A 10,767-nucleotide genomic window follows, 5' to 3' on the forward strand; every position below is an offset into this window, starting at 1 on the left:
TAACCATTGGTTCTGCTATGATAATCTGTTTAGAAAGGCTAAAGAACATGATAAATGCTTAACTTGGGATTGTTATGATTCTGTGTCTTGGGATAAAATGAAGGAGACTGGTATGTTGAAAGTGCCATTGGTGGGAAGTAACGTTGGCGAATCCTACCGCCAGTATGCGGGGACGCCCTTTCGATCAGGTACAGGTACCGACAATTATTCGAGGCCTGCCGGAAATACAGGAAATACAGGAAAAAGGGGGGTTTGTTGGAACTTCAACAGGGGTAAATGTACCAGGCCCCAGGGATCGTGCAAATTTAGGCACGAATGTAGTGGGTGTGGGCAATCATCCCATCCTGAGTCCACGTGCAGAGCCAAAACGGGTGATAACGGGGGTAGAGGAGGCGCCAAACAGGTCTAATATAGTCCGAGGGGCGCCTTTACCTACCCCGATTGATACCTTGGCGATGATTCCTTGGCTCAGTGAATACCCGGATCGTACTTCTGCTGGGGTGTTGCGGAACGGGTTTTCTTATGGTTTCCGCATCCCAGTGGGGGACTTTCAAGGTGCAGCAAAATGTAAAAATCAGCTATCGGTCTTCCAGCATACGACCGTGGTACAGGATAAGATCAGGAAAGAGGTGACTCGAGGTCGAGTCGCCGGTCCGTTTAGTGTACCACCGGTTCCTAACTTTGTTTGTTCCCCTTTAGGTGTGGTCCCAAAGAAGGACCCGGGTGAGTTTCGACTGATACATAATTTATCAGCCCCACGTGGTCTTTCCGTAAACGAAGCGATAGACCCGGAAGTGTGTTCGGTGCGGTACGCATCCTTCGATGAGGCCGTAGCCATTTTGAATCGCCTGGGGCCCGGGGCGCTGATGGCAAAATCTGATATCGAGTCAGCGTTCCGGTTGCTCCCGGTACATCCAGACGATCAGCGTCTCCTAGGTTTCATGTTTCAGGGTCATTATTACATGGATAGGTGTATGCCGATGGGGTGCTCTATATCTTGTGCCTATTTCGAAAAATTCAGTACTTTTCTACAATGGGTCTTCACAAGGAAGACGGGTTTCCGAAATGTGATGCATTACCTTGATGATTTTTTGTTCCTGGGGGCAGCCGGGGATCCGGAATGTGGGCAGGCTTTGGCACAATTTTGTGTCTTGATGAATCAGTTTGGCGTGCCATTGGCACCTGGTAAGACTGTGGGGCCGTCCACTTGCCTCGAGTTTCTGGGGATCGAGTTGGACTCCAATGAAGGTTGTTTTCGTTTACCAGCCGAAAAAGTGTTAAAGTTCAAGTCATCCCTGCAAATGTGTATAAATGGATCCAAGGTCAAACTACATCAGTTACAGCAGCTAGTGGGCCAGTTGAATTTTGCCCTGAGGGTTATACCAATGGCCCGCCCCATTTCTCGTTCGATTGCTCAAGCCATGGTCGGCCGGAAGGAAGGCCACCATCGCACGAGGCTCTCGGCTGAGGTCCGCCAGGACATGCGCATTTGGTTGGCATTCCTGGCGGATTTCAATGGTCGAGTCGTCTGGAATAAACCGGCCGTGTCCTCTGAGGAGCTGGGGCTGTGGACGGATTCGGCAGGGAGCATAGGTTTTGGTGCTATATTCGGCACAAGATGGTCGGCACAAAAGTGGCCGACATGGTGGCATGACAGTGGATTGACAAGTAACATTGCTTTCCTGGAACTTTTCCCCATTTTAGTGGCCCTGAGAACTTGGCCCGAAGGGTTCAAGGATCACTCCGTGGTATTCTGGTCTGACAATATGACCGTGGTCGAGTGTATCAACAGCCAGGCAGCACGATGCAAATGGATTTTGAGATTACTAAAAGAAATTGTTTTACTGTGTATGCAATTGAATGTGTTGTTTAAAGCTAGACATGTCCCGGGGGTAATGAACCAGGCAGCTGATGCACTGTCTCGTTTTCGTATGCAGGCTTTCTGGGGTTTTCTTCCCACAGCGGACCCGGAGCCGGCACCCTTTCCCGAAGCTCTCTGGCCTCTCGGTGCCCCGAACTTCGTAACCTCGTGGGAGAGAGTTTAGCACCCAGGACGAGGAAGGCATATGAAGGGGCGTTCCGGTCCTATTTAGCCTTTTTGGGGACTGATAGAGAGGAGCTTTGGGGACAGGAGGAGTGGGTGGTAAATTTTCTGATGTCATTACACCTGGTTGGGAAATCGGTGGCCACGGCTCAGAGGCATCGGGCTGCCATTTCTTTTGTTGCTAGGGCTCATGGGATCCAGGACCCGACAGCGTCTTTCGTAGTACAGAAAGCGCTACGGGGGTGGCAACGCCTTGAGGGTCGCAGAGTAGACGAGAGGCGCCCGATAGGTTTGGATAGGCTGGCCCAGTTATTATCCAGACTCCCTGCTACGTGTTCATCTCAGTTTGAGACGGTGTTATTCCGAGCCGCTTTTATGCTGGCATTCCATGGGGCTATGCGGGTAAGCGAACTAGTGGCGAGGAACAAGCAGGATGTGACAGGAGGATTGTGCCAGGAGCACGTCCAGATCAGAGGGGAGACGATGACGGTCTCATTTGTCAGGTCCAAGACCGATCAAAGTGGGATGGGTGACTGCGTAATCATACGCAGGATTCCCGGGTCCTCCATGTGCCCGGTAAGGTGTCTAGAAGATTATTTAGCACGAAGGGTGGCATCATGGGGGGGGACCTTGTTGAGACACACTGACGCCACCCCACTGACAAAGTTTCAATAGGCTTTAAGATTAGGAAGTGCGAGACCTCCTCTGTCTGTTGGTAGCGTGACAAATCTATTAGCTCTGCGGGTTCTTCCATACCCCCATATAAAACGGGCAAAGATACCGTCTATTTCTTTAAATATCAGTGGGTCAAAGTTTAAGCAAATTGTACGAAAAAAATATAAAAATTTAGGAAAAAATAACATTTTAATTAGGTTACATCTTCCTATAATTGTTAAGTGTAGATTATGCAGCTTTATTAAGCTTTTTTCCGTTTGTTTCATTAGTGGGTTCATGTTAAGTTTTACCAGATTATTTAGGTTAGAAGTAAAATTAACGCCTCGATACATCGCATTATCCTCCGTCACCCTTTCATCATGAAAATTACATTTGCTGTTAATTATAATCTGAGTTTTGTTCTGATTTAATTTGTATCCTGAAATTTCGCCAAAAGTTTTTGCCTCTTTTTCCATTGCGTTGATAGTTTCGTTTGGATCGGCTGTAACTATTGCGATGTCATCGGCATATGCCAGGGACTTGGTTTTACCATTAGGAGTCTTCATTGGCGTTATAGATGGATTCATTTCTAACCTAAGGATGAACAGGTCTATAAATATGGCAAATAGGAAAGGGGAACATGGGCACCCCTGCCTTGTTCCTCCAGACACTTTAATGGTGTCAGAAGTTTCCCCGTTTATCATGACCACTGCTTCTGGGTTGGCATACATCATGCGGACTGCGTTGATAAATACGTCCCCGATCCCACTCCTTGACATAGCAGTCCATAGATATTTCCAGGAGACCCTATCAAAGGCTTTTTCGGCGTCTAAGAGTATTAGATCCATAGGGTCTCCTGTTACGTCTGCTATGTCAAAGAGTGTGATCACCCTCTGGATGTGATCAGTGGTGGATCTGCCTGGGACGAATCTGTGCTGCCTGACAGAAATAATTTTATGAATTACTGGGGCCAGTCTGCTAGCGAGTAATTTAGAATATATTTTAGCGTCATTATTTATCAATGTAATTGGGCGATAGGCCCCTAATTCCGATGGATCTTTATTCTTTTTTGAAAAGACAATGATCTTAGCCCGATCCCAGGATTCAGGTGGTCGGCCACCCTGGAAGACATGTTTCACCAGTTTAGTTAAAATTTCTTTTAATTGTTTATTAAATCTTGCATAAAATTTCACAGGAATTCTATCTAAACCCGTTGCCTTGCTGGTTGGGAGGCTGTTAATAGACAGGAGAATTTTGACCCATTGAGGTGCCTCTGCGAGGGTATCTTTATCAGTTAGAGGTAGTTGAGCCCCCATAGCGAGATCGAAATATTCATCTATTTTAGACTGACTCTTACCAGTCTCAGTATATAGATCCTCGTAATATTTCTGAAACGCATCCCTAATCTCTTTGGAGTCACAGGTGAGGCCATTGAAGGGATCTCTAATCTTTTTAATTGTATTATCACTGTTCTGCTGTCTTGTGCAGACTGCCAATTGATGTCCTACCTGCTCACTGAGCTCATAAGCGTTCTCCCTATTCAAGGTGGCTTTACATATAGCTTTTGTGGTAAGGGTTTCCGTTATTAAATTTCTTGCAATTGCAACATCTCTTACAGCCCCTTCTATGTTAGTACCGCCCTGGACTGCTATCATCAGATCTTCTTCTTTACCAACAAGATTATCCTGTAGGTTTATTCATTTTTGTTTTGCTTCTTGATTATTTTTAATTGAGAATCTAAGAGTTTCTCCCCGTACTCCCGCCTTTAGTGTATCCCAGACCACTACCAGCGGAGCACTCCCCAGATTATACTTTAAAATTTCTGGAATCCAGTTTTCTATGAGGTTACAGTATTTTACATTAAGCAATAAAGCGCTTTCGAACGTCCAGTTACTACGGTCTGTTTGTTGATTCCCTATTTCTATACTTACAATTAGGGGATTATGATCGGAAAAAACCCTTGGTAATCGGTCTACCGAACAATTCGATATAATAGTATCTGATGCAAAAATATAGTCCAATCTTGCAAATTTGAGATGAGGGTGTGAAAAAAAAGTATACTCGGGGTTAGTTGGGAATTTCATCTCCCAGCATTCTGAGATCGCATGAGTATTACAGAGATCACTAAGAGCTCTAAATGTTTTTGGTTTCCTGCCCTGGTAGCTAAAGTTATTCACGGATGACCAATTGGATGGAAGATTTAAATTAATGCCGCCACAGACAATCATAGGAACTGGCCAGTGTGCTAGTTCGTTAGATAGGAAATTCAGGAGATTGAGATCATCGGTGACACACCCATATACTGAACAAACCGTACGTTTTTTTCCCTTACCATATCGGCACTCTGAAATGGCCCATCAGCCACATTTATCAGCTGCAGATCTCGTAAAACGGACCCCTCCACCCCGTGCCAGGATAGCTACCCCTCTAGTTTTATTTGTCTGGGTTGTAGCTGTGACAACTCTGTATCCAAGTGTTTTCAATAAATGTGTTTGGGACCCCTTGACATGAGTTTCTTGCAGACAAACAATGTCTGCCCCGATTGATTTAAAACCTATTGCTATTCTTTGTCTTTTATTTATATCGTTTAGCCCACAAATGTTGATGGTCAAAATTTTCAACTTAGCCATTAATACCAATAAGATCCACCTTGTCTTCTAGAACAGCTCTCTTAATGACAAACCAAGCCATAGCTTCTACCCTGATGCCTTTCCTGCATGTCCAGCCACCCACCGCTAAAAGCCACCGACCCCCCTCCCCCCACCATAACTTGAGATTTCCTGGGTCATAGGGCACCCAGGTGTGGGCGTCCGAGTGGTCCGTACGTCACAGCTCGCTAAGTGGCCTGACAATAAAAATAAAAGTGAAGTGGATAGAAAAAGACTGATGGGTGAGATGTGAAGCTAATTTCGTTTGTAATTTCCCAGTAGCTTGTTAAACTTTTCTATGTACACAACAAAAGAACAAAAAAGAACTATCTTTTCCCCATCCTGCTCCCCTACCACCTTTCCTGATTGTGCCCCGTAACTTATTACATATCTTATATTTGATTATATTTTGTTTTTTAGATGTTTGTTACTGTTTGCCTTTATTTTTCCCCGATTTGCCTGAGTCTGAAAGTTCTTGTAAGTAAGCTTCCGCTTGGATTTCACTTGTAAAATTCTTGGTTACTCCTTTGTAGATAACTCTTAGGCGTGCAGGGTTTTGCAGGTAAACCGTCGCTCCTATCTGCTCAAATGGGGCAAAGAGTTGCCGCATCCTCCAGCGGCGTTCCACAGTTGCATGAGCAAAGTCTAGGCGCGCCAAAAAAATAAATCCTTTATATTCTCTTTTGCTCGTTGGTCGAGCAATATCATAAATGGCCTCTCGTAGGAGAAAGTTTCCAAAACAGACCAATATGGCCCTCGGGTATTGATTTGCTCTATGAGAATGTTTGGGGAGTGTTAGAGGAAAGCGATAAGCACGTTGGACTTCACAATCCAATTCCCATGCTTGGAGTTCGGGCAGGGCAGTTTTTAAGAGGTTAATTATGAAACCCTTTGGGTCATTGCGGTCTCCACGGTGCCGTGCCAATGTTGGGTCCTCGACTCATCTCCAGAGGTTCCTTCCTCTCCAGAGGTTTGTCAGCTCCTGGTCTCTTCTTCTTTAGAGATGGGCCGCTGCGTCGTTGCTTTTTCACCAGTGTCTTCTAGGGAGGGCTTCTCGCTGTCCCAGCAGCCTCAGCCCTCGGACCCTCTCTTCCGCAGCTCACGGTTGGTTGCTCCACTGGCTTCTCCTCCTACCCCGGGGGCCCCTAAAGTTCCCCACTCGTCCCTGGATCCCCCACTATTCAGGGGCTGGCCGTTTGTTCTTCTAACTGGACTTGGGGACGGACAGCTTAGTTTACAACCGTCGCCCACATAGGAGTTGCTTTCTCCCCCGCGGCGCCCTACGGAGGCCAATGTTGCCTTTGTTTGGGCTATTTCCACTGCTGTTGGCATTTTTTGCGAATGGGTAACCCCATCACCCCATTCCCTACGGATCATCTATTGGAAGTTCTCCATCAGGGCTCTGGTGGACGGGAGCTGCTTCTTCCATTCGAAGCTTCGCTCCCCAACTCCTTTTCGGGGGGCTTCGGGGATCCTGCCACGGGTGATCCGGTGCCTCAGCCGCTCCTACACCACCACCGTCCTGCTTCGCACGACCCGGTCTGCCTTTCATTCCACTCTTCTACTCTGGCACTCTTCTGCAGACTGCTTTTCCGTCCTTGCCTGTGGTGTTGGTTCCTCCATCACGGTGGTTGGATTAATGGGGGGCGTAACATCTTTGCTTCCTCTAGTGCTGCTTTGCGAGCGCTCAACACTCTTTGTGTGTTGGCCAGGGCTACCTACAGCTTGTGGGATTCTGTGGAGTCCCTTCTGTCTCACGTCTCCCTAGACAATGCCAGCTGATCTACGGCACCATGTGCTGGATGGTCGGAGTTGGCCGCGTTTATTATCCGTGCGGCCTTGGATGTTCGGATGCTCTCGTCCGTGCTATGGGCAGTTCTGTGGCTCTCCGTCGCCATGCTTGGTTGCGGGATGGTGTTTTTCCTGAGAATATTAGGGAGCGTCTGGTTGACCTGCCCTTTGCTGGGGTTCTTTTGTTTAACACCCACGCGGACTCCGCCATTCAACGTCTCCTTGCGGGGCTCGGTCCTTCCCCCCATCCTTAAGCTTGGCTTGTTGATCCTCCTGGGCTTGGTGGGAGGCGTTATCCCACCTTTTTCCTGGAGTCTGGTGTTTTGAGTGGCCCGCCTGTATGTTCTGTGTGGTTTGCCGTGCCTTCAGGGTCCCTAGGTTGGCCCTCTCTCCTATTGGCTGCTGGTTCAGCCCTTTTGGCAATTGGGCATCTTTTGGCCGATTGGTAAGCCGTTTGTGGTTCTAGTCACAAGTCCTTATGTTCTTGTTCTCTGCTGCAGGAAGTTTTCCGTACGAGTGGATCCCATATTTTCTTTGGGACGTGTCTTACCCTACGTGGGGTACTTGTAGCTATTGTATAGCTCTGTCATACGCTGGGGGTGTGTGGACTCCCCTTGCGTGTTCCTCGCCTTTCCTGGTGTTACTGTATATCCCTGGTGCGGTTTCTTTGCTCTTGTCTGGGCGTAGCTTACACTACTCCAGGTTCTGTCCTTTTCATTATCTGCTACATCGCTGGACTGGCTTTGGCATGCCGCCTGCGGCGTTGTGCTGTGGTGTTTCTGCCCTTTTTCGTCCGGCGTTTTGGCCTGGTCCTCTATCTGGTGTTTCAGGAAGGATTGGATTCTCTGCCCTTTTTTCATGTGTTTTGGACAGCTTTGTCCGTCCTACGTAATTCTCCTCCACTCTTCTGGCTGGTCCCACTTCTTTTTGTGTGTCGGTTTTGTCTGGAACGGCCTCCCTCTAGGGGTTGTTCTGGATTTCCCTGACCTTTGCTTTCATCCTGCGCTCGGCTTGGTTTGGGTGCTCGGCTTATGGTACTTGCCAGCTGCCAGCTGTGCACACCTGCTCTTTTGGTCCACAGCCGGGGGCCTTGGCGTGTGCCCTTGCCTTTTGTTCTGCTGGAGCATTGCGCGACTGCGTCTGTCTTCTCTTGCCTGCTTTTCTTGACTGTGGAACCGTTCCTGCCTTGCCTGCTGACTCGAGGCTAGGGCCGGTTCAGCTGTCCCCTTCACTTGGGTGCTCTCCTGTGTAGGGCCTTGCCCCATTTCTACCTGTTCTCCTTAGAGTTTGGGGTAACTCTTTCTTCCTCGGTACTCATCTGCCGTTCTCTGTCCCTCCGGGGCTTTCTGGTGGATGTTCCTGGTACCTTGGATGGACTGGGGGTGTTCTGGCCTCCCCTCGCCTCGTCCTTGCTTACTTCTGCCTGGGTGGGGCTGGGACACCCTTCTTGTCCCATGACACATACCCTGCAGAGGCCCTGTGTTTCTTCCTAACTGGGGAGGTTCTCTCGCAGGCCCTCCTCCCCTCTGAGTATGGCTAGGGTATCTATTCTATGTTAAGGAATCTGCTGCTAGTAGTCTCTATCAGATGTACAAGTTACTTACCTTCGGTAACAATGTATCTGGTAGAGACTATTCTATCCGCAGATTCCTTCATGACCCGCCCTTCCTCCCCGTTCTGCGAGGACCTTCAGCTTGGCTTTATGCACTCGCCCCCTCCCGGGTGGCTTGTCTCCTGTGAGTGTCCTCTTCACTTCCTCCCTGACTGTATGCTTTGTTCTGTTTGATTGTTCCACCCCTTCCTTGCTAGTACAAGGTTGGTTGGTTCATGTGTACTTCTGCATCCCTACACCCTGGTTCTTTCGGGTGTGGGGGCCTACTTTTACTCTTCTTCACTTTTAATTGCATGAGGTTTCTGACTCCTCTGCAGTCCTCTGAGTTGGGGTCTTTTGGCTATACCTCAGCCTTTAGCTCCTTCCAGGGGATACAGCCTTCCTTGATGGTGTTGTCTTGGGGTAATTTGCCGTTACTCATCTGTTCTGGAATTGTTGCCCTTCACTGTTGTGGATTGTGATTGCAGACTCTTTGTCTGCTAGGATATTCCTCACATATTTTTCTGCCTCCATGGAGAATGTTGCCTTAGCTTGCAAGGTTGCTCCTCAGAGCAGTGCTCTGCTCTTTCCCTGCTATGGCTTTCAGTACCATAGCATTTTTCCAAATGGTGCTGTTCCTCTCCTTTTGTTTCCTCCCTTTTCTATTGTCACTACTTTTTTGCACACTGCTCCCATACTCTCCACAATTTTGTTGTGATGCCTCCGCGTTGTGGCGCGGAAAAGTTCTCCGAAGTAAACTGACGTCAGTGCGCCGTCTGGGGATTATGTGACCTCGCTGACGTCACACCCGCGGACGACGTCTGGGCGGAGTCACGTGGTACCGCCCCGGCGCGCAGAGATACTGTGGCAAAGAACATTTTCCGGATCCAGTCTCACGCCTGGGGATTATTCTATGTTAAGGAATCTGCGGCTAGAATCGTCTCTACCAGATACATTGTTACCGAAAGTAAGTAATTTGTACATCTGGGCCTAAATCAATTGTTTTTTTGCTTACCATGCCATTCCAGTTTGGACAGACCCCTCATCAGCCAGGATAGCTTGACTCCAGTGGCATGGAGAGCACGAGACCCACGTCTGGGCATACCCGTCCCACTGGGGGAGACAAATGCAAAAAGAACAATTGATGGATAGAATGCAGAACAATGTCATACATTCACCCCAGTACAGAGATCTGGGCCTAAATCCAATTTGGACCCAGCCATATGCAAATCAGTCTTGACCCTGCGCCTAATGGGAAAAGTCCAGCCCAAACTGCCAGGCCAGGTCCTCCCTGGATTGGAAACAAGCATCCTAGGACCAGTTTCAGGCTTTCAGCGCTCATCAGCCAGGATAGCTTTATTCCAGTGGTATGGAGAGCATGTTCATCCCACTTAGGGCCCAAATCACTTTGCTCACAATTGTTATGGTGAAGGGAATGACCAACACCTAGTGAGAACATTTATTTACCGCATTTGTTTCTGTTTTCCTGAGGACACTGGCGGCAACCATCCTGAGGGGAGAGAAGAGAAGAATGACAACTCGGTTACCGCTGGATCTAAAAGGAAGACGTTCCTCTGTCCATCCTGGTATATGTGTATGATACATGTCCAAAAAAACACCACAATTAGTAAATAAAATCTGCCTCCAAAGCCATATACCCGCCCATCCCTCCTACAATCATACACTCTAGATTTGATGTCATTAAGCTCAGCACCTTCTCTCTTCCTTTTTCTGGTCATCTTCCTGTATCCACAATCACAATGTATTCTTCTCTTTAAATAAAAAAACTTTGCAGAAGACATAGATTAAAATAAGAATAATTGTAATAGTAGGGGTTAGTATACTTTCTACCAAGTAACAGCCCATATCAAACCACTCACCAGTTCCTTATCCAATTTAACTGAACCATGCACCAGTGTCTCCTAAGATTTTAGTTTCAGGTGAAATATTAGTTATTTTATAAATATATTAATTTAATTAATTAGCATGAAATTATCAGGCACAGATGTACAACACTGTTGGACCTGTATAACACAGCA

General features: G+C 47.6%; 1 long non-coding RNA gene across 1 annotated transcript in view; it reads right to left on the bottom strand.

The window, feature by feature from the left end:
- The window catches only part of LOC147679357 (uncharacterized), a 29,772-nt gene extending 19,532 nt beyond the window's left edge, over nucleotides 1-10,240 (bottom strand). Inside the window, exons 1-2 of the long non-coding RNA XR_015300994.1 lie at nucleotides 10,196-10,240; nucleotides 9,744-9,841 (exon numbers count right to left, since the gene is read on the bottom strand). This is a non-coding gene — a long non-coding RNA (uncharacterized LOC147679357). The remainder of the gene's footprint in view (nucleotides 1-9,743; nucleotides 9,842-10,195) is intronic.
- Between the last annotated feature and the right edge of the window lie 527 nt (nucleotides 10,241-10,767).

Source organism: Lissotriton vulgaris, chromosome 11 (assembly GCF_964263255.1).
Source record: "Lissotriton vulgaris chromosome 11, aLisVul1.2, whole genome shotgun sequence".
Lineage (NCBI taxonomy): Eukaryota > Metazoa > Chordata > Amphibia > Caudata > Salamandridae > Lissotriton > Lissotriton vulgaris.